Raw genomic sequence first — 23,477 nt, 5'->3', positions numbered from 1 at the left:
ACCTAGCCCAGAATTGTTTGCCTGAAAACGCCAGGCTGCCGTCCAACTGATACTCCCCTTGTGGTTGTATTGGAGTCGGAGGATGAGTTCAGCACTGTAATCAGTGCATTTGTTTTCTGCTTTGTCATACGCATAACTGGCAAGTCTAGCCAGGGCGCTGTTTGCAGAGGAAATCTCCTTGTGTCTGGAATGCAGAACGGCCAGTTTCTCAGATTTCACTTCTCTTTCTCCCTTACCGCAGCCACTCTTTCCATTTGTTCCCAGTTGTATGCAGACTGTAATTATGTATATTTCCTTTCCTGCCACTTACAATTGTATAACACTTCTGCATCCAGGATGAATACACTTCATCCGACATTCTCCCTTTTTTTCCTTTGTGACTCAAGCTGTTCCCTTGTTCTTTCTCATTGATTTCCACACCACAACACAATCAATTGAAAATACAATATGTTGCACCTGACAGCCATTTAAGTCACTTGCCATGGTGCTAATAGGTGCTGATGATTTGTTAGGGTAGCAGTGGATGATGGTGAATTGTATCAACACTGCAATAACATGCCCGTATTTCCTTTTTCTGGGATCTGCTATGGTTTGATGCCTGAAAAATCCAACAAAATGGCGAGAATTCAGTGGAAATGAACAATAGATATTCTCCGAACAACTTCCTGAGTGTTTCAACCCTAGAAGTCCCAGTGAACTCTCCTTCCCTTCTGAGGAATTGGAGGGGAGGTAGGAACTAGCCCTCTTTGGATATTTTTAGTGTTCAAGGCCCTGCACTAGGTACTTTATATGGCCATTCCTATTTTACTTGACTTTTTGCTTAATCTTTGCGAGAAATGTAGGTTTTAATATATACATGTGATTTGTTTTATAGGGAAGAAAACTAGAATTCATAGAGGTGAGAGGATTTTTCAGGGTTTTATAGGTGGTCAGAGACAGAGTGGAGATCTGTCTGAGTCCAGTATCTGTCCCCTTTCCACACGTATCTTCTCTCTTTGCAAAATTTTAAATTCCAGGAAGTTCAGCACATTCCTATCTGAAACTGATTGCTTGCATGGAATCTATTTTTATCTTATTCTAAGTGGCCACTGCCAAACTCCAATAAGATATATATATATATATATATGTATATCTATACATATATATATATATATTTTAACACACACACACACATTAGTAGAATAGATGCTTTCTACTATTTGTGAGCAAATACATTGCAACTCTAATTGTATTTAAGGATCTTCTGGCTTACCATAGCCCTCATGATATTATCAATCTGGTCATCATTGTGTATCAGTAAATAATCCTGGTGAGCAAGATTAAAGATCCAGAGCTAGCCATGTGTTGCCACATGTTTGCTGTGTGTCCTAGAGAAAGCCACATGACCGCTCTGAGACTCAACTTAATCATCTGTCATGTAGTGTCATCCACATACCCTGTTTACCTCAGGGGACTTTTGTGAGTACTGAATAAGGTAATGACATGAAAGGTTTGGAAAGCATAAGAAAACAGAGAAACATACCAATCCTAAGTCACTGGGTGTTTGCCAGACCCTTACTAGGAGGAGATGTTAAATACCGCACCAGGGAGGCTACCAGGATTTTCTTGTATTCGAAGAACTTATAACAAAGACAAACAAAAAATGGAATCATCAAACTGGGACTTGACTTTTTAACAATTTATAGTAATTACTCCCTTTGTTTCTTCAATACCAGAAACAGTTGATTCTCAAGGGGAGTAAGCATCATGTGAAAGCAGTCAATTACCTGGTATTTTACAACTCACATTTTTAAAAGTTTTTAAAAATGAAATGTACTTTACTGTGTCTTGCATTCCATTTACCAAATTTTTACAGTGTTTTCGTATCTTCTCACCCATAGAAACCAAGCTCAGTCCCCCTACTGACTATAGCAATGATTTTCCAAGTGTCGTCCCTGTACAGTAGCTTCAGCGTCACCTGAGAACCTGTTAGAGAGGCAAATTCTTGAGCTCCACTATCCCAGGACTACTGAATCAGAGACTCTGGGGGTGGGGCTCAGTATTTTGTTTTAATAAACCATCCAGGAGATTCTGATGCATGTTCAAGGGTAAAATCGCTGTTCCACTAAAACCTTAAGGTACAAGTCAGAAGTTAGGGACAACCAGGCTAACAGAGGCCAGGAAGGACACATGAATGAGGGAGGGGGCTGGGAATAAGATTATAAGGATTGATAGAAGGGGACAGTTGAATTGGAGAGGTACCCTCATAATGGTAGTAGTCTGATGATTTCAGCCATCAGGTACCATTTAGGAATATGAAGCAGATCCAAATACAATTTTCTAAAATATAAAAACATAATTGTCTTATAAACATATAGTGAACATATGTCAAAGATGAATTTAATTACTTAATAAATTCATTAATAAGAAATAAGCAAGATGATAAAGCTGGTTCAATGAGAGGTTGGATAAAGCTGCAGAAAATAAAGGCTGGCATATTTATATAGTTAATACAAGAAAGAATGCTAAGATAAGATTAAGTTAGTTACAAAATAGGTTAATGCCCTGCAGAGCCATAAAACTATTACCAATGAGGTTGTTTTTTTCTACTGGCCAAAAATAATTTGCAACCAATCAATCTTCCACAAGTTAACATCTAACTTTAAAGACTCTTGGCCCTAATCAATAGTAAACCATAAGTCAAGCAATATGGTATTCCTGCAATCTAGTGCCTAGACTGTCCAGGGTTGAGACAATTGCATAAACCTTAGGAAGGCTTATTAGGTAATGCTCTATTAAGACTGAAAGAGTATGTTGGAAACTTTCTGAGTTTTTTACAATGTTTGGATAATGTTTCTTAACAAGTAAGGATGACAGATGTTCCATTTCTTAAAGAAGACTGAGAATCAGAACTTACATGTGAAATTTTTCCATTAACAAGTATGGACTAAATAAAACAAGCTTGAGGACAGATAACTGGGGATTGCCGGCTCGCAATCCAGGTATAAGCCATTATTGAATTCGCAAACTCCAAAAATATTCTATTCATTGTTTGATGCCACTCAAGCTATTCATTTTCTCCATTGTGTCCAGTTAAGCACTCAGTGTTTCATTATTAAAGCCTATTATCCAACTTTTGAAGGCCCAGCTAACAGGGCAGTCTCGTGTTCAAATGTCCTTACCAGATATTTCAGGCCTCAGCTCCCCCTGTGTTCTTCAGAAATTTGCAACCGCTTTGCTTTCTTGCAGTTTGCTTTCTTTCCTGACTTCAGCCTAAGAGACAAGCTGCTTACCCTATCAATATTTAAAGAATTCAAGGCAAGATTGTGGATGAAATAAATTTCTAGGCAAAGTCTGACCAAAACCATTTAAGTCCTTATTACAACACTCTTAGGTAGAGAGACGCGATATGAGGATTTTCATAAAGAAAGGATTTTTCTTCCTGCTTTTTCTCCTGTTTTTCTAGAGCCATTGAGTCAGTATCTTTCAAGCCTCAGAGGGAGGGCAGATACAACCCAGAACAAAAAATCGATGCTCAGCTTAGTGTTTCAAAACAGAGTTTTTAAAGTGCACAATAAGAGGAAACTGTCTTGAAACCCAATGCAGCCTATTTATGAGATTTTTGCTTCCAGTTCCTAAACATTGACTTTGCATAGAAAGAGCCAAAGTTTGGTGGAATCCTCATTTAGAATTCACCCATTCATTTATTCATTCATTCATTCATCCTAAAATTATTTATTGAGCGTCTAAAACATACTGGGGTCTGGATCTACAGTAGTGAACAAAACGAAGTGTTCTCATGGAGTTTATACATCCCGTTGGGTGGAGCTGGACAGTAATTAGATCATGAATAAACAAATCACAAGTCTGGTGGTAATAAGAGCTATGGGAAGAAAATGAGCAGAGAGAAAGGGACGAGGAGTGTCACAGAGGGGGTGTGGTTGCTATTTTACACCTGCTTGTGAGGGAAAGAAGTTCTCCCTGTTGTGTGATTGTTGATCAGACCCGAAGGCAGCGAGGGAGAAGCCAGACAGATATCTGGGGTCTGAGCAAAGGAAACAGACTGAGCAGAAGCCTGAATCAGGAGGCAGCTGGAGCATAGTGTCAGAGAGGAGGAGAGAAGGGCAAATCGTATAGGATTTCACAGGTCAACATCAGAACTTTGGATCTGATTCTCAGTGACTGGGAAGCCCATGGAGGGTTTTGTAGAGCAGAGCAATGATGTTATGTAACTTGCATTTTTAAAGGAATCACTGTGGCTGCCGTTCTGAATATAGACTCTAGAGAACCAGGGGAGGAAACAGAGGGACCAGAGAGGAAGCAATTGCAGTAATACAAATGAGGGATGATAGTGGCTCAGACCATCACGGTAGTGGTGGAGCGGAGAGGGGCTATCAGCTTTTGGATGTATTTTGGATGGTGAGTCAGAACCATAAAATACTAAAGGGCAGGAAGGAGCAATGGGAGGAGATATGAGTTGAATTGACATGCACTTAATCTCCAAGAAACACCCTTCCCCTTTGCCTCAGACGCAGCTCTGGAGATCAGAGTCACATGGGGGAACTTGGATAATTTACAGGGGATTCTGGAGCAGAGGGATTCTGTTCTGCAGGGCATCTATAACTCCCAAGGAGAAGTGCTGAATCCCACATGATGCTTGGATGGTGCAGGAGCATCACTGGGTGAGGAGCCTGGTAACTGTAATAAGGGGCCACTTCTCAGACTCTTAAGTTCTCTGCATGGTGAGCAACTCCCAAATTTCCCACGACCTTGAGAAGGAAATAGTGGTTAAGAGGAGAGAAAGCCAGCTGACCAAAAGGATCTGTGGCCAGGACTAGAACACGGTGTGTAAATATTTGTTTAGCAGGGTCCATGGAGTGGGGGGTGGTCAGAGATGCTGGTAGCTGTGGATGAGATTAGATTCAACACCCAAGACCAGGTAGTTTGAACCATACCCCAGGAGATGCCAGCAAAGACAGGGACAGTTCACAGGGACAGAGTCTTCTCTTCTAAAGAAGAGAACTTGTCCTAACAGAGCTTTGTAAAAAATGTGCAGTTTCCAACAACACTAAGACAACACTGGTTAAACAACAACTCTAGACAAAATTCCTGTGTCTCACGGTTGAGTTGAAGGGGAAGCAGGTATCATTCTGAAGTCCTGAATCAGGGATGGGTATTCAGGTATCCTGGGCTACTTAGAGAATTTTCCCTCCGCCTGATCTGTTTTTATTGTCTGCATAGCCTGCAGCAAAACAGAGCGAGAAGAGCAGTCAACTAGTTGAATTTATAATTTTTTCTGGCTAAATCACTGTGATTTGGTACTGTGGCAAGAAAGTGCTAATAGTTTCTGATTTGACTTGTGGGAAAGCACTCTAGTCTGAGCTTCCTTTGTGCTCACAGCCCTACAGCCATTCCCACCTGGTCTTAAATTCTCCATCTGCAAAATGGATGAAATGCAAAATGCAGAAATCTTTATAATTCCTTCAAATTCTTGGGCTTCCTGGCTATTCAGCTTAGACATTTTCAGCCACACTGTACCGTTTCCTACCACTCACCCCATCCTCTGGCACGGTGCCTTGCTCACATTGGGTTTGAAATGACTTTTACCTTGTGAGTGAATGAGGAGCTAGAAAGGTGTCTGCACACCAGCCCACTGTGGGGTGTTGTTCAGGGCAAAGGGCCTGGCCTGGAGCCCATGGGATGACGGGAATAAGGCAGATTGAACAGGGAGCCGCAGTCGTCTTACTTCCTAACCTATTCCCCTCCGCACCAGCACTTCTCTATTTTCTGGATTAGTACCTGAGAAAGTGCATTGAGAATATTTGAACTCTTTTCCTCTCTTTTGCTTCACTCTCAGCTGTTCTAAGGCATGAAAACTGGGAGCTGGGCACGTCCAGAAGCTCAGGAGCCCTGCTAGTGGCAAATTTAACCTCTAGGTTTTTGTTGGTGTTTTGTTTTACTGCATGAGAAAGGGCTCTAACCAACCAGTCAAAGAGCTGGCTAGAAACTTCTGGTGCCAGAATCACTTACTTGGCCAGCAGAGAGTAACCCTCTGAGAGAAAATTTGCTGCGCTGACTGGTGATGCTGGCCGAGGACCCAGGTTCTGCCAGGTCTCTACAGATGCCCTGTCCTGGCTGATTTGATCTCCCCAAATGAAGTAGAATACTCAGGCTCACACTGAGCGTTTTCTAGTATGAGACAAGAAGAGATATGAATAGACAGTGGAGAGAGGAGATCTCATCGGACCAAGCAGACTGCTAGATGGGCTGGTGTTTAGTTAGGAGGCGATATGGAGGGGAGGGAGTTTGAGATGCAGAGTACTGTCAGAGCAAGAGTGTGGGAGAGGAAGGAGGAAGCGCAGGCATGCCTAGGGATTGCAAGTAATCAAGTCATTGATTGATCTGGACTTGCAGTCCTTAGCAAGATTCATAAATGGATGGGGCCATTTTTAAAGAAGTTTAAGATCTGAGGCCAAGAAGTCTGTATTTCACAAAATCAATAATTCAAGAAAATGCGTCAAGGGACATGTGATCATCTGTTAGACATGTGCTACAGAATGTAGTGGAACACGAGTAATTGTGACCCAGCCCTCCATCTTTAGCTCTCCAGCAAAAAAGAAGTGATTTGTTTTAAAGATGGAGATGTAAATGATTTTTGACAAATTTCAAGCAGCATTTGATTCCTGTGGTTTTTTTGATTTGGAATGAATATGTGTCTACATTATCCAATTTCTTTGTACTGCTGGGGGAAAAAAAAAACCAACTATTTTGCTGCTGAAAAGAAAAACCTTTATATTTTCATAAATCTTCCTGAATTATCTGCAGTTCCTATTGGTATATTCAATATAACACAAATTTTGGTTGAAGATAAATGAATTCGAATTGTAAGGATGTAATTTCCTGAGAACTATATGTGTTTTTGGAATGAATGAACTCCTCTAGAAGATACTAACAATGTGCAAGGCAGCGTAGGCTTTAACATTTTTTTTCATAGTTTCAGACTTTTCTCTTCATAGTCCTTCTATATCATCTCACTATATATTCTGATTCTATATACCTCCCTGGTTCTATACACATGGTTCCAGAATAAAGTATTGAGACTTTAACACTCATTCCATAATTTTTGCATGAAGTGGATATTTGTAGCTTGAGTTTCAGATTGAGTGCAGTGGTAGGGTAGAAAGAGATGGAAGAACCAGGGTCAGAATCCACTGTGTTAAGGGTCACTCTACCACTTAATCATCTAGCGGCCTTGGGCAATTTAAAAAAACTCTCCAAGATCATTTTTCTCATCTGTATAGTAATGCAAACAGTGGCAACTTCTAGGTCGTAAAGAAGAGAAATGTGAGTTTCTCACGGTATTGCTGATGTAGGGTAGGTGCTGAGCGATGACTCCTCTTCCCTCTCCCTTCCTCACCCCTTCTCCTTCCCCATAAAAAGTACTGCTTGCTTGCTCAGTCTTTCCCCTAAAAATGTCCTTTTTCACTGAAAACCACTAGCCACTGTGTGACCTTGAGGAAGGAATTTCTGTCTCTGGGCATCATTCTTGCTTTCATTAAAATGAGGAACTAAAGGCAGTGGCTACGGTATTTTACTTTTATTGGGAACTTTCAATGAGTTTGAAGATCTCACCTACTTCCCGGCTCAGCTTTTCTTCATCTGACATTCCCTCCCTCCAGTCCAGGATGCCTATTGCATTCCAGTGTAACTTACGTAATAGATGCTCTGTATCGGCCACACCAGCGGCTGATAAGTCTGAAGCTTAGAAATAGGCTAATGGAATTTGCTGCAAGTTACAGATGGAGCAGTGTTTCCTTCTTGTTAGCAAACTTTCTTTTTCATTTCAAAACATTATGGTTTGCACGTCTCTGAGAATACTATATCTTCTGAGAATTTAGCACAATCTGCTTATATAAATGGTCTGTTGACTGACTCCTGTAGCGATTAGTTTCTAATGGTAAACAGCTGACTTGTGTGTTTTAGACACAACGTGGTATGGCTAGACTTTGAAAATGAGTGAATAAAATAGGAAATTCTTGACCCTGGTACCAGGTTCCAGGTACTTGACACAGATTTCCAGGGACCTCTAGCATGTTTTGTTCTCGTCTCAGAACATGGGTGTGGAAGATTCTGGCATCATATTTCAAGAAGTGACCACAAATACACACATCTGCTACAAGGTAAAATGGTGATATTGTTCATTCACTCATTCATTCATTCACTCATGCTTTAATTGTTTCATGTATGATTTTCTGCATAAAGAAATCTCCTAGAATTGCAGTATACATATTTTTTAGATTTTATTTATTTATTCATGAGAGAGAGAGAGAGAGAGAGAGAGAGAAGCAGGCTCCCTGTGGAGCAGGGAGCCCGTTCTGGAACTCGATCCCAGGACCCCAGGGTATCATGACCCGAGCCGAAGGCAGACGCTTAACCAACTGAGCCACCAGGAGCCCTGCAGTATATTTTAATGCAGTAGAAAAAGCTCTGAACTCAGATCAGAAGACCTATGTATGAATATTGTCTTCCACTTTATAGCTATGTAGACTTGAGTAAGTTAAATTATTCAAGTGGAGATCATCATCATAATAGTACCGTTATTATTATCATATTATCTTAATTTTCTATTATGTAATACCATATTCTGGGTTCTTTAATATATCATTCTTTTAAAAAAGTGTTATAAAATCCAAGGAAATAATAAATGCCCAAAGAAAACTGATAATAATCACTGTTTCAGAAACTGAATTAAATAGCCAAGGGGAGGGCAAAAATCAGTTTGTTTCTTATCTTTTTCAGCCATCTCCTTTGACGACGGCTTCGTCTACTGTGAAGGTTTTAGGATTGCAAAATTCTTTCTCTTTCCTCACATTTGCAGGAGTATCCTGAATTGATCTTGGGCAGGAAATTGTTTCTTCCTCATTCTGCCTAGACACAGAGCTGATATTTAGGGCCACCCACTAATATTACTGTCCTGAATGTTATAACATTGAAATACAACCATTTTCTGCCATCCTGAGACTCTTATCTTAGCCACCACCTTAGTCTCTACCATATGTGCTCTTCTCTAACCCTCCAGAGTCCAGGAACTAAATGGGTTAACTCCAGGAACTTGCTAGAGCACTAAAGGCATCCCTTCTGATTACTAATGCCACCAGGGACTGATTGGTAGCCATTGTGAATACCACTCCTACCTAAGTCCTGCCCTGGAGGTCAAGTGGCTCCATTTCTACCAGAAGGTATTACCTCTTCATTGAGAGAAGTGCTTGATGGAGAGAATATAAGTAGTACTTTTCTTTTTCAGTGCCTTGCTGGCATTAATCTCAAAGATTTAATGTGATTCTGAAATTGATTTAAGAGCTGGAGTTTTAAAATAGGATTTGAATCTCCAGAATTTAGACAAGATATACCACGTATGTGTGTGTGCGGGTGTACAATACGTGTATACATTGTATATACATATACTACATATGTAATATGTACTATACATGATATATAGTTTGTGTACATAATACATGTATATATTCTGTTTTTATAATGTGTGTGTGTGTGTGTGTGTGTATAAAAATGCAACATATTATGTATATTATACACAGTATTCTGAGGAGACCCCCTGCCTTGGAGGTCAGTGCTCCAAAAAGTTTAGGAATCATTGCATTAGACTCTTTCTGAAGTAACAAACATAAATTGTTAGATTTATAAAGAAAAGACCCAGGGGGAAATACATACAAATGGAAACCATACTAACAAGTACAACTCTTAATAATTTAATAGGAGGACCTTTAACAGGAATTGAATGATTTGAACAGAAGTGAAAATAAGTTTGGTCTAGTCTATGGCGGGGGGGGGGGTATGCACATTTCCAACAGAAACAAATGGACCTCTGCAACATATTATCTTCATATATTATTACAGTTACTATTGTATACTCTCTTAACTAGCCGTTAGAAATGTTGCTAGCTTTCAACTAAATATATACAAATATATTCTACTAAATGTAAGCCATCATGGGATTTCATCACTGAAGCTGAACTCTCAGACATGGTATTCCATCTGTGTAAGGCCATCCCTCCCTTTCCCACCTCCATACCACACAGTTGACCATTGGCTCCAGTCTTCCTCCTATTATGTTATATTGTTATGTTATGTTATGTTATGTTATGTTATGTTATGTTATGTTATGTTATTATGTTGCTGCCTGGTGGTCAGGGAAAGGGGAGCCTGTGTGTGGAGAGTCCATAGAGGACAGGAAATGGCAAGTGACCCCCTTCTCAGGAAGTGGGGAGTTGAAGAGTGGGTTCTGGAGTCTGCAGAATTCTTCAGGTCCAGTCTCCTTAGATCAAGTTGGTAAGACAGGTACCAGAATCACTGCTGCTATCTGGAAGACCCAACCACTCACTGGGCTTAGAATTTCTCAGAACATTTAAGTGAGGCAGGACAGTTGCCACCAGATGGTGCCAAACCACAACTGAGAATTGGATTTGATTGTATATCTCTGAAGCTTCCCCTACCCCCTATCCGTAGCCCCAGCTGGAAAGATTATATATATATATATATATATATATATATATATATATATATTCATTCATTATATATTATAGCAAATACAGAGACTCGGAATTGGAAAGACATGGGTAATATGCTCTTGTCCCCAAGGTTATTGTGAAGTCGAGAATGATATAGTAAAGGCCATGCAAACAGGAATCACAGTGACCAGCATTTGTTAGGTATTCTGTATGGGTTATTTGGTTCTGACCTAGAAAGAAGTGACTGGGCCTGCAATTTGTTCCTTAGATACTGAATTACTTTTGCCATTGACTCTCTTACTTTATTGAAAACAGAGTGACCTTTTCTCACTCGCTATTGAATCCAACAGAATAAGCCCGTTTCCAGGATGGCAATGACCTCTACATAACAGAGCCACATTTTATCTTTAACTGATCTACTGGCTACAGCAAGGCACCCAGTTAGGGCCTTGCGTAAAATGTTGAAAAGCTGATGTCATATTCCAGGGACGCCTGGAGGTGGGAGTGACATTCTTTGTGGAGGATCAGAATTTTGCTGGCAGCTGTATAAGAATTCATCAACAGAAGAAGAACAACACTGACCAATAGCCCAAGAGAGACTCAGGACCTAAAGAGGAACCTTAGGCAAATGGAGGGAACAGAGAAAGGAAAGAATCTTAGAAGCTGATAAGAAGACAATTGGGGAGCAGACGGTGCAGGACAGGCTGGCACAAACTAGATGGGCAGGGCACGGGGATCAGATTTTGTGTGCAGATTTTCATGATAAAGTCAGGCATGGAGGATGAATAAATACAAGAAGTGTGGCTAAAATTCTGGCATGTTACTATAAGAAACCATCCCTCTATTGAGAGCAATAGTGAGGCTGCCCGGTAGATGTAAAGAGCCTCAGGCTCTGAACCCACGGATTGGAGTCTGATGGTGAGCCCAGAGATACTTCTGACTTGGGCTGAGGCCTTGGGTAGCTAGCTCTCCAGCACTCTCTGGATGTCTTTCCTGCAGGGATCTCTCATGCAACTTCTAGATAAATAATCTTACCATTATGTCTTCATGGATAAAAAAACCAATAAATGCAGATAATATTCATCATGTGGAGATTGGTATAATTCCACATGACGTAGAAAAAGCTTGCCATATGACAAGGAAAAAGCACTGATCTTTCATATATGCAGATGGGAGAATCTGGAGCCATCCATGACCAGTGATTTGAAGCGTTAACAAAGGCATCAGAGAAAGAACAATTACTCCAGGTGATCTTCCAGTAATTGTTTATTTCTTCTACTTCTTCTAAACAAGAACAAAGGAACTGTCAGAGGAGTTTTGGTATGAGATGAAGTTGGTTCCAGATCCCTTAAATGGTTTCTTACTGGGTTCAGAAACACCTTAATCATTCAGCCCCATGATTTCATGGTATATCTGTGTGATGTTCCTGTGTATTTCTAAAGAAGATTATGAACTCAGATTCTTTTCTTTCCTTTTTTTTTTTTTTTTAAAAAGTCAGCAGGACCTTATTCTTCAGAACAGCTCAGCAGGCTTTTTGAAGCTAGTTAGACCAGATTTTTCCCTGGAATTTGCATTACTAGAGGAAAAGACAAAATGGTGATTTCAGATACAGATTTTTAAGGCCTCTAAAACAAGCTAAATTTGACATTCAGGGTTAGGATGTCTGATCCCGGGAGTGATGCCTCCCCTAGGTACCTGTTCAAACATGGGCACAGCCAGGGTTCAGGTGGTCTAGGCTGTGACCGGGCTGACTGTGTGGCCTGGAAGTACCTCTGAAAGTAAGAATTCAGAGGGTCTGAAAGTTAAGGATTTTTTTTTTTTCTTGATTCATTTTAGAAAAAATCAGATTTGGCCTTTGTAAATTCAAAACGGTTTCTATCTCTTTCTACTGTTACCTATGACTTAATATCCAAGTCTTGAGTTTTTAAAACTATTCCTACCATTTCGGCAGGTCTCAAAAACTACCACTAAAGCTGACTTCAGACTGACTTCAATGGGAGTCTCGCTGTCATTGCTAAAATTATTGAATTCAGAAATACTGTAGCACCCCCATGGTTCCATAGTCTTCTAGTCCAATGTTTCTATGTATTCCTAAAGAAAATTTTGAGCTCAGATGTTTTTAAGATCAGGAATGTTTTTTCTAGAAAAGGAAAAAGATCATATTGTGAAGATGTGTTGGAAAGTATCAATTATTTTAAGCACCAATATCATGAAACAATAGGCATGTGTCACCTTGTATCTTGTGTGCCGTCTACATTTCCACACTGTGCTAGGCCCTGAGGACAATATAGCAGAAGCAAAAGAAGGGTCGTGTTCACTGGTGACTTGGAGAGAAATTAAAGATGAGCGTCATTTGAGGAAGTGCATAGTCAGATGGCCAACCATCATTTAACAATGTGTCAAATGAAGATGGAGAAATGGGAGAAATTAATGTGAGTCACAGCAGTCAAGGGTCACTTCCCGGGGCCGTAAGGTGTGAGTGAGGTAGGCTTTGAAGGAAGAGGAGCATTTGGAAAGATGGAAGAATAGATAAAATCTCATTTGGGTCTGGCTATATGTAAGGAGAGGGAAAGGAAGAAGGGACGGAATGAGAACATTAGAGAATCAAGAATGAAGAGCAAATAAGTGAAATAAGTCAGAGGAAGATAAATGCGATATGATTTCACTCATGGATGGAATTTAAAAAACAATGAATAAACAAAGAAAAAAAGAGAAAAAAGAGACAAGAAAAAAACAGATCCTTATCTACAGAGAACAAACTGGTGGTTGCGAGGGTTGGGGGGTTTGGGAGAATAGGGGAGGGGGATTAAGAATATACTTAACATGATGGGCACTGAGTAATGTAGAGAATTATTGAAGCACTACATTGTACCCCTGAAACTGATATAACACCTATGTTAATTATACTCGAATTAAAACGTTAAAAAATTGTTAAAAAATTGAAATAAAAAAAAATTTAAAAAATTAAAAAAAAAATAAAAAAAAATGCACAACGTAGAATGTTTGTGTTTGTGTTGAGGCTGGAACGGGAAGAAAGGAAGGAGAGGGAAGGTGAGCCTGAGGGGTATCCTTCAGGAGCTCCAGCAAGGGGTGGTCAAATGAAGCTTAGAAGGCAGGCAGAGGCCTTAGACCTGACTTCCGGCACCTTCACCTTGATTCTGCTCCCCTCCCAGACCTCTCTAATCTATGCTCAGGGGCTTTCTTGTATTTTCTGGGGAAGCATTCCCTGCCTCATCTTCTAATCACCAGCCATCCGGCCTGAGATAACCCCTTGCTCTAGAGCTGTTCAGTCATGCCAGCTCCGACCTTTAGGACGGCCCTCACTTCTAACATGGTGTTTCTCTTTCTTCCAGACCAGGTGTTACAGCGCTAAGTAGTGAAGAGGCCTCATTCTTGTCAGGGACCAGCTCATCCTCCTCTGAGCTTGCTAAACTGTGAATTAAGCTGGGAAATAATAATCCAGGAATAAGAATAAGTGACCATATTATTGACACAGACCCAACTTTGAGAAAGTAAATCTTCTTTTCTCCTGTTTTATAGGCCAATTACTCCCGTTCGTATTTATGGAATGTGCTTTGGAAGGAGGTTTAAAAAAACAGCATGAAATTGTTTTTTATATTAATAGTCTAAGATCTCCTAGGAGCCTAAAAATAACTTTATAGAGGTTCTAAATACATAGCCATAATTATTTTTAAAAGCTGAAAGCTATTTTTAAAGCTGTCATAATTTGAGTAATTCTAAAATAAAATAGCAAAGTCTAATGCAGGGTAAATTATGTTGAACTCAGCTTAGCATCCACATAGTCATATATAATTCCCTGGTAGTCGAGAGTTCAGAAGGACTGTATTTAACTAGACCTAGCTTATTTTATTTTCCCACAAATTCTGAACAAGTACAAATGTAGCAGATATATTGTCAATGAGTAAACAGTGAGTCCATCAGAACATTTGAATACCCCGAAGAGAATAAGGTATTCACAATTTTAGGCAATTTTCATATCTGCTCATAATCTTTTCACTAATTCAACATGATGGTATTTTAGAGGTAAATGTGCTTATCACATTCATCAGTTAAAAATTCAACATGCTGGGGTGCGTGGGTGGTGTAGTTGGTTGGGCAACAGACCCTTGGTTTCAGCTCAGGTGGTGATCTCAGGGCAGTGAGATCGAGCCCCTCTTGGGCTCCATGCTCAGTGGGGAATCTGCTTTAAGATTCTCTCCCTCTGCCTCTCCCCACTCTCTCTCTCTCTCTCTCTCTCACACACACACACACACACACAAAAATGAATAAATATTTTAGAAAAATTCACCATGCCATTCTGAAAGATGTGAGGAAATTTTGAATTATAGTTTCCTCAGATGAATTAGGAAGCCATTGGGCCATTCGAGCTCTGAAGAATAGAAAATTTTGAATCCTTTTAAAATGTTTTTCATTTAAATTGTAACAAAGATTTCCAAAGGCAATGACAATATTTGTAACTTTTATCTTTTTTGACTTGCAAATGAAATAGATGTTTATTGAAGAAAATATGTATAATCCAGAAAAGTGATAAGAATAGAAAACAATTTATTTATTTGTTGCATACATATGTTTTGAATAGGAGTCACGTGTGTTAGACCACTTGTGTTAGTATCACACATTTAAGCAGAAGAAACCTGACGGATGTCTTTGAGGAGGTAGTCATCTCTCAGAGAAACGGTATGGTAGAGCCATGATGGGCTAAGTGCAAGGTGTCGTGGGAAGATGCGGCAGGAATGCCTGATAAGCTAGAGCCAGTGGGGTGGTCATGAGATCTAAGTGGGTACCTGGTGAGTAAGTACAAAGGGTGAGTACAAATTCTTTAAGTGAAGAAGTTGTGAGTTGAGTGTTTCAATACAGGGGTTGGAACAATTGAAGACCTTGATTAGAGAGAACATGACAGAATTGAGGAATTTTAGGATGTCTCATTGATCAGAGCTAACATTCCTGACATTTTTTTGCATACATTATTCCTGTCTCTTTTAAAAGATGTGTTGAAATTTATTTTAACACACTCTGGATTATATAGTTCTCTACCTAATTTACCCAGTCATAAATTGTGTTTATTGGCTCACATCATTGGAATTCTATATAATGTTAAATGGCAGTACAATTGTCATGTAATTAGACTCTCATAATTAACCAGTCCCCTCTCCTTGAATTTACTGTGTCCAATTTTCTCAATGATGGAAAGAGAACATTTTAATATAGACATTTTATACATATCTCTGATTATTTCCTTAGTATCAAATGTACTGTGTATGTTAAATAAATAGCCATGCTCCCGATTAAATCGTCACCAACATAAATTAGTGCCCTTTAAGGCTCTTTATTGAGAAGCATTTATTGAAAAGCCTCACATATAGAATTGCCCTCAGGAGGCATAAACTGACTTGGAGCCATACTCTAAGGCCTCATATTTGAATATTATGGCACATTCCCTTAACAAAGGCTGTTCCATGGTGCATTGGTCTCTAGCTATATCCTAAAAAAAATCCTTCAGTTGGACCTAAGGAGAAGTTTGAAGCAGTTTTTAGTTTCTGGTCACATTTTTTTTAAGTAAGAATTTTAGTAACATTTCCAAAATGCAGAAATCTTGACTCCATGACAAATTCCAGTAGTTTGCCCTAATACCATACATTGGCAATCACCTTTGCAGCTAGGGACATGGCACAGTGTTTGGAACTTGAAATGGTTCATTGCATAAGATCTTGCATAAAGTACCTTCACAAAAAGGAGTGAAGAAAACATGTGAAGAATTCAACCACAACATTGCAGGTCTCAGATTATTATTATTATTATTTTTTTTTTTAAGAAAAAGAAAAAAGTGGGCACTGAGTTGGAAGTCAGAAGACCCAATGTTGGTCTTCCATTCTCCTTAGGTTGTAAATCCTTGAGGTCAGGCAGCGTGATCTGTCATCTCTGTGTCCCTCTATTACATATGAGAATGCCCAGCAAATGACACTCAGTACCATCAAATGAATTTGCAGTACATTCAACTGAATGAATGAATCAGTGAATGGATGAAAGAAAGAATGGATGAATACACATTAAGCTTGAGGCTTTTAGAAGAATAAGATGTGGCTTAAAGAAATGTGGATACATTGCATGTCCTAAGCCTGCCAACCCGAGGGATATTTCAATGGGAACAGAGGGATTACACATTCCAGCAAAGTACCTCCACCCCTTTATTGCAGAAACATGTACATATATTTTAGTTCTCAAGCTCTTAAATGTATCTTGAGAGAATGAGCTTTAAATAGAGATAAGAACTGTCTGCACGATTTTGTCTTTTCTTGTTTTGTGTTTTTAAGAGATGTTTTCCATAGTATTATTGCAATCAAGGCTTGAGGAGAGAGAACATCCCAACTTTCCTTCCCGGAAACAGACTAACAGACTTAGTAGCAGGCTTTCCAAATAGTGAAAAAATATTTCCTCAAAAGGAAGACACAAAGATGAAAGTAACATTGAAACCCCGTACTTTGAAGATCATCGTCTATTACAGAAAACCTTAATGCTGAATGTCAGGTATCTGAAAGAAAACTAGTGAGAGCAATTAAAAGGGAAAAGAAGGGAAAAGAAATCATAGACTTAAAGGAGTCTTAGAATAAAGATTTGGTGATAGACATTTTACAAACCAAGGCAAGCGTGGGAGGTCTTCAATTTATATTTTTAAATGTAAGCAGATGGGCTGAGCATTCTCACCGAAAGCGAATGTGTGTGTCTGTGTGATGAAAATGTAGTTCATGGAGGCTGTTCCTTTGCAGGTGGGAATAATGTGAGCTTACTCACTTTGCAGTGATAGGAGAGCTAAAATCAAATTCCCAAATTGTTTCACATATGGTGACCCAGTTCTTATTTTCTTATTAATTGTCTGGAGAGTTGTTCTTTCTTTACATTTGATGATTTGAGTGGAAAGGGTAGTATTTACAAAAGAAATCTGAATGTCAAGCCTATAAAGACTAAACATCTCATAGCAGAACCGTGTCTCTGGTGTGGCTTTAACGGTACTCGATGTCATGACAGTTAAGGGGGTAAAAAGCAAAGACACACTTTCTGCTTACCAATTTCCTGTGAGAGGCAGAACTACCGTAGTATGAAGAAATGAGAACAATTAACAAATGAGTTTTTCATAGATGCATGGGTTCACACATGGGTTTACACGTTGTCATTGTTGTTGTTTTCCGTTGAAAGACAGTGGAGAATTAAGAAGGTAGACTCCAGGGCTGGAAGGCTTGAGTTCAAATTTTGACTCTGCTTTCCTAGCTGTGTGACCTTGGGCCAGTCATTTAACCTTCCCGGGGCTTCAGTTCCTTCACTAGTACAGTGAAGGGGATGGGAAGGAGAATAATAGTACTTATCGTCAGGGAGCCTGGGAGCTCTAAGGGGGGTAATAGACACAACGTGTTTAGGGTGGTGCGTAGCACAGTGGAATTGCTATGTACACATAGTGATTGCCCTTATTATTACTCGTTATTATTCTGATCTAATACAGGTAAGTAGGGTCTGAATTTCTCTCTTCAGACACATGTAGCAAAGAGGATTTGTGTTGTCGTGGAGAACACGGTCATCTTTCATGAGGTGACTGTACAATATTGCTATTTTCCAATATCCCCCCTTCCCCATGACCCTTCTTACCAGAACTTGCCATCTGGCTGCACCCCTCTTTAGGACCAGCTATTTACTCACAATCACTGTTTGTCATGAAAAAAAGGCCTTTTTGTTTGCTTCTTTGTTTTTTAATGGAAACGCTCTTTTAGGGTTGATGTATTGCACAAACTCATGTGTATTCAACCTATAAACTACAGTTCAACTCAGGCTCCTCCTCCTGTTTGCCGGTCTTACACACGTCCCTGTGAATAAAAGGTGAATAAACAGTTGTTATCAGAGAGATTAAAATCTAGTGGGATTCAGACATTCACATACGTGATAAACTATTGTATTAACTTCACTTACTTCCCTCAGACCCCCCTCGTCTCGATTTATCTGATTTGTCTCCATTGAAGCTTCCTGAGTTTTAAATGAATTCCTCTCTGCCATATGGCAACATTTCCTCTTCCTTTCTTCTCCATCCCAGCTTTTTCCTAAGTCTGTTCCAGCTTCATCCCTCCAGTATTGCCAAAATGGACACAGTATTCCTGGTAAATCTGGCAGGATCAGGGTTCCACTTTGTTACCCACACCCTTTGGGTGGATTTTGCTGCTGGAATTCATAGAGCTGTATCCCGGGCCACACATTTAGGAAATCATGCACTGTGGTTCTCAGAACTGTTTGTTCATTTGAAAAATAATTCTTTGTCTTGTACTAAGGACAGCAATATATGTCCATAGTTCAGAAGTAAGAAAACATAAGATTGAATAAAGAAATAAAACACCAGTTATGCTCTCAACACCAGAAAGAACATCGCTACCATTCATGTTTTGATCTCTCTCTCTCTCCACCCCTGTCACCTAACAGATTTGAGATTCAACTGGTTTTCTTTTCTGCCTTTTGAACTTAATATTTTTTTTGAAATTTCACCCAATTTTTTATTTTATATATATATATTTTTTGTTTTTTGTTTTTGTTTTTTAATTTTTTTATTTTAATAAACATATAATGTATTTTTATCCCCAGGGGTACAGGTCTGTGAATCGCCAGGTTTACACATTTCACAGCACTCATCATAGCCCATACCCTCCCCAATGTCCATTTCCCCACCACCCTCTCCCATCCCCCCTCCCCCCCGCAACCCTCAGTCTGTTTCTTGAGATTGAGTCTTTTATGGTTTGTCTCCCTCCCAATCCCATCTTTTCATTTTTTCTTTTCTTACCTCCCCCCAACCCCCCTGCCTTGCATCTCCACTTCCTCATATCAAAGAGATCATATGATAGTTGTCTTTCTCCGATTGACTTATTTCGCTAAGCATGATACCCTCTAGTTCCATCCATGTCGTCGCAAATGGCAAGATTTCATGTCTTTTGATGGCTGCATAGTATTCCATTGTGTATATATACCACATCTTCTTTATCCATTCATCTGTTGATGGACATCTAGGCTCTTTCCACAGTTTGGCTATTGTGGACATTGCTGCTATAAACATTCGGGTGCATTTTGAACTTAATATTATTCAAATATGGGCACTTTCCCCATTTAATGAAGTACTCCTAAAGGATCCAGTGATAGATTTAATTATGATTTACGGTTTACTTAGTCATTCTCTCTTTATATGTAGAGGACATAGTATTCACATAATACTTTTCCATCCGTCCCTCCATATCTTTACTTTGAGCCACAAAGTACTTCCTTATCTCGTGTTCTTTCCTAATTAGTATTTCATTTTAAACATTTGAGTACTGGGAAATGTATAAGATTCAGGATCTACTATTCTAATACTAGCTTGGGTGGGAGTTGGCAAGTCACCTCTTCTGACTTCCTGTGGTCTCTCTCATCTCTAAGATGGGGTATCAGTCCACCTTCCTTTGTTACAACACAGTGCTGGTGCAGATGAAATGAGGTAGTGAATGTGAACTTGCTCCACAAATAATAAAACCAAGGAGTCTTCTCTCTCTCCCTGTGCTTGACTTTTCTAACTCAAAGGCAACATTGATTTTTTTTTTTTTTTTTAAGTGGAGAAAGGCTATGTTAAGGTGCTGGAAAAGAACATTATTCAACTACCTGACCTCCCAAATGGTTTGTTAATGGTTAACCCCAACTCACCCCTCTCCCACAGTGACCTGATTACTTGGCTATTTAAAAATAGGGTTCCTTGGATGGTGAAAGGACAATTCTCAAATGTCTGTTAGGAAGAACAAAAGTATTGATGAAAGAAAACTTTAGTTATATCCTTCCAGTTACCTCTTTTATCTATCAGACTGTAACTTTACAGTTGTAACAACATGAACATCATAATTACAATGTAGTAGGTACCGACAAAGTGACAGCTAGTTGCTTCATATGTCCCTTTAAATCTTCTTAATCCTGAAAGTTATACACTGGAAATAAAAAAAAACTGAAAAACAGAAAGTCCATCATTAGGCCAAAATCACTTGAAAAGAGATCTAGAGTCAATCTTCAACGTATCAGTCTTAATTAGAAACAAACTAGATTTAGGAGGCGATCCCAAAGATAAACCTAATGGCTAAAGTGTAATTAACAGAAGAAAAAGGAAGACCAGAGAAGACGCTGGTGAGGACGCCCTCTAGTGGGAGGCAGAGAGAGGGACTTCCCATTGCTTCTCCATGCCCTGTGTTAACCCCCCTGCGGCTGTGCTGTGATATCTCCCCATGACTGTCCTTCATTCCAAACCTGAGTGAGCAAAGACGGGGCCAGTGCCTTGATGACTTTTCTGAAAATTAATTTATTAGACTTTACTAAGGTATGATTGACATATTATAAATGGTGCAGTTAAAGTGTATAACTTGATAAGTTTTGACACAAAGCTATCACCACAGTAAAATTGATGAATACAACAACCAAGCCCTTTTCCTCTTTAAACTTCTCCTTCCCCTCTTTGCCTCTTCCCCATCTCTAGACAATCACTGTCTGCTTTCTGTCATCATTGCTTAGTTTGCCTTTTCTAGAATTGCTTGTAAGTGAAATCACGCAGTATGTCTGTGTGTGTGTGCGTGCACGTGTGTGTGTGTATGTGCTTTCATTCAGTGTAATTGTTTAGAGCTTTTAAGTGTGTTGGTGTATCAATAGCTCATCCTTTTTCGTTGCTCAGTGGTTCCATTGAATGGATATGCCATAGCTTGTTTATCCATTCATATGTTGATATATAAGTTAACCATTATTGTATAAGAGATTATCCCAAAGCTTAGTGGCTTAAAACAAGCATTCATAATCTCAGTTTCTGTGAGCCAGAAATTTGGGAATAGCTTCATTGGGTAGTTTGAATTCAGGGTCTCCCATAAGGTTGCTGTCAAAATGTTGGCAAGGTCTGTCAGCATCTGAAAGCTTGACTGGGTTTGGAAGATTCACTTGCAGATGACATTGACCTACTGTCCAGTACAGCACCTTGCACTTCCGTGTATTCACTGTGTTGCTGGAGTCGGTTGAGCTGTGATTAAGGACATCCTTAAATTTCAGGCTAAGCTAATTGAACGTTTGCTCCTTTCTTCTGCCCTTCTCCCACATTAAGTTATGGAGAATCACCACAGGTATTTGAAGGGGAATACTATGATAGCCTATGTTATGGGAGTCTGGTTGCAGTGACAGGAGGTGGCACATTTTTTGGTGGAATAGCCACTCCCCAAATGGGCAGTGCCAGAGAAGTTCAGGATTTTATTTTCTCGGTATATATATATTTTTAAGATTTTATTTATTTGATGGAGAGAGACACAGTGAGAAAGGGAACACAAGCAGTGGGAGTGGGAGAGGGAGATGCAGGCTTCTCACTGAGCAGGGAGCCTGATGTGGGGCCCAGTCCCAGGACCCTGGGATCATGACCTGAGCCAAAGGCAGACACTTAACTACTGAGCCACCCAGGCACCCTTATTTTCTTGGTCTTATGTTTTAAGCAAAATCTCTTTGGAAAGGACGAGATTCTTAGATTTTTATGAGACATCCAACCACACTCCTTTTAGTTCTTGACTCTTAAAGACATGCTAAGAATGCAGGCTACATGTATATATGGGATTTACAGATCTGGTAATGATTGCTGGGTGGAGCAGGCAGATCATATTCTCTCTGAGCCTTGGTTTCCCCATGTCCAAAATAAACAACATTATCTAGCTAACTTCTGCACTCCCCTTGAGTTTTAGAGTTATGTATTAGAAGAAGTAGGTAGAATTATGTATTACAGAGGGATCACCTCATATATCTAACCCCCATATGTGACCCCTTCCCAAAACACAATGATGGAGCCACTAGCTTTATGGCTCAATGGTAATGTTATAATCTGTATATATGTTATATGTGTGTATGTGTATGATGTATATGTTATATATGTATATAATGCATATGTTATATATGTATGTAATGTTATAATCTGTATATATATGTACCTACGTATATATGTATATTGGTTATAGTCTATAATCTGAATAGACAGACATTTTCCTCACTCTTATGATCCTCCATTAGGGTGTGGCTAGGCAGGGACCCTGTTTCAGGTGCACCTGAGGCTGGAGAGTCTGGAAGAAGGAGAAGTCGGTTAAATCTGTTGTTGCACTTTTGCTCCTAACTCAAACAAAGACTAAGTGACATTTACTGAATAAATGTTGCTGACATACCAGTGGTGTTTATCTTTTTAAACTCAGATCCTTTAAAATGTCTTTTTGCCCTGTTTATTTTGTATATTTTTTTATATTTTGCTGACTTTTATTTTATCCAATAGGTTTAATAAAAATAATAGATATTGTAGGGGCACCTGGTTGTCTCAATGGCTTAAGTGTCTGCCTTTGGTTCAGATCATGATCCTGGGGTCCTGGGTTTGAGCCCTGCATTGGGCTCCCTGGTGTGTGGGGAGCCTGCTTCTCTGTCTTTGCTGCTCCCTTGCTTGTGCTTTCTCAAACTCTCTCTGCCACTTTCCATCAAATAAATACATAAAATCTCTAAAAATAAATAATAATAGGGCATCTGGGTGGCTCAGTCATTAAGCATCTGCCTTCAGCTCAGGTCATGATCCCAGGGTCCTGGGATGGAGCCCTGCTCGGCGGGAAGCCTGCTTCTCCCTCTCCCACTCACACTGCTTGTGTTCCCTCTCTTGCCATGTCTTTCTCTGTCAAATAAATAAATAAAATATTAAAAAAAAATAGTAATAGGTGTTGTATTAATCAGAGTTCTTCAGAGAAACAGAACCAATAGAATATATATACTATGTAACACGTAACATAAATTATTTCATGTATGATGTACTTACCACAAATATTTATAAATACTAAGCTTTATTTATCTATAAAGAGACTTAGTGGAAGGAATTGTCTCATGCAATTACAAAGATTGGACAAGTCCAAAATCCACAGAGCCAAT

This window comes from Martes martes, assembly GCF_963455335.1.
Source record: "Martes martes genome assembly, chromosome: 1".
NCBI lineage: Eukaryota > Metazoa > Chordata > Mammalia > Carnivora > Mustelidae > Martes > Martes martes.
This window is presented reverse-complemented; position numbering follows the sequence as displayed.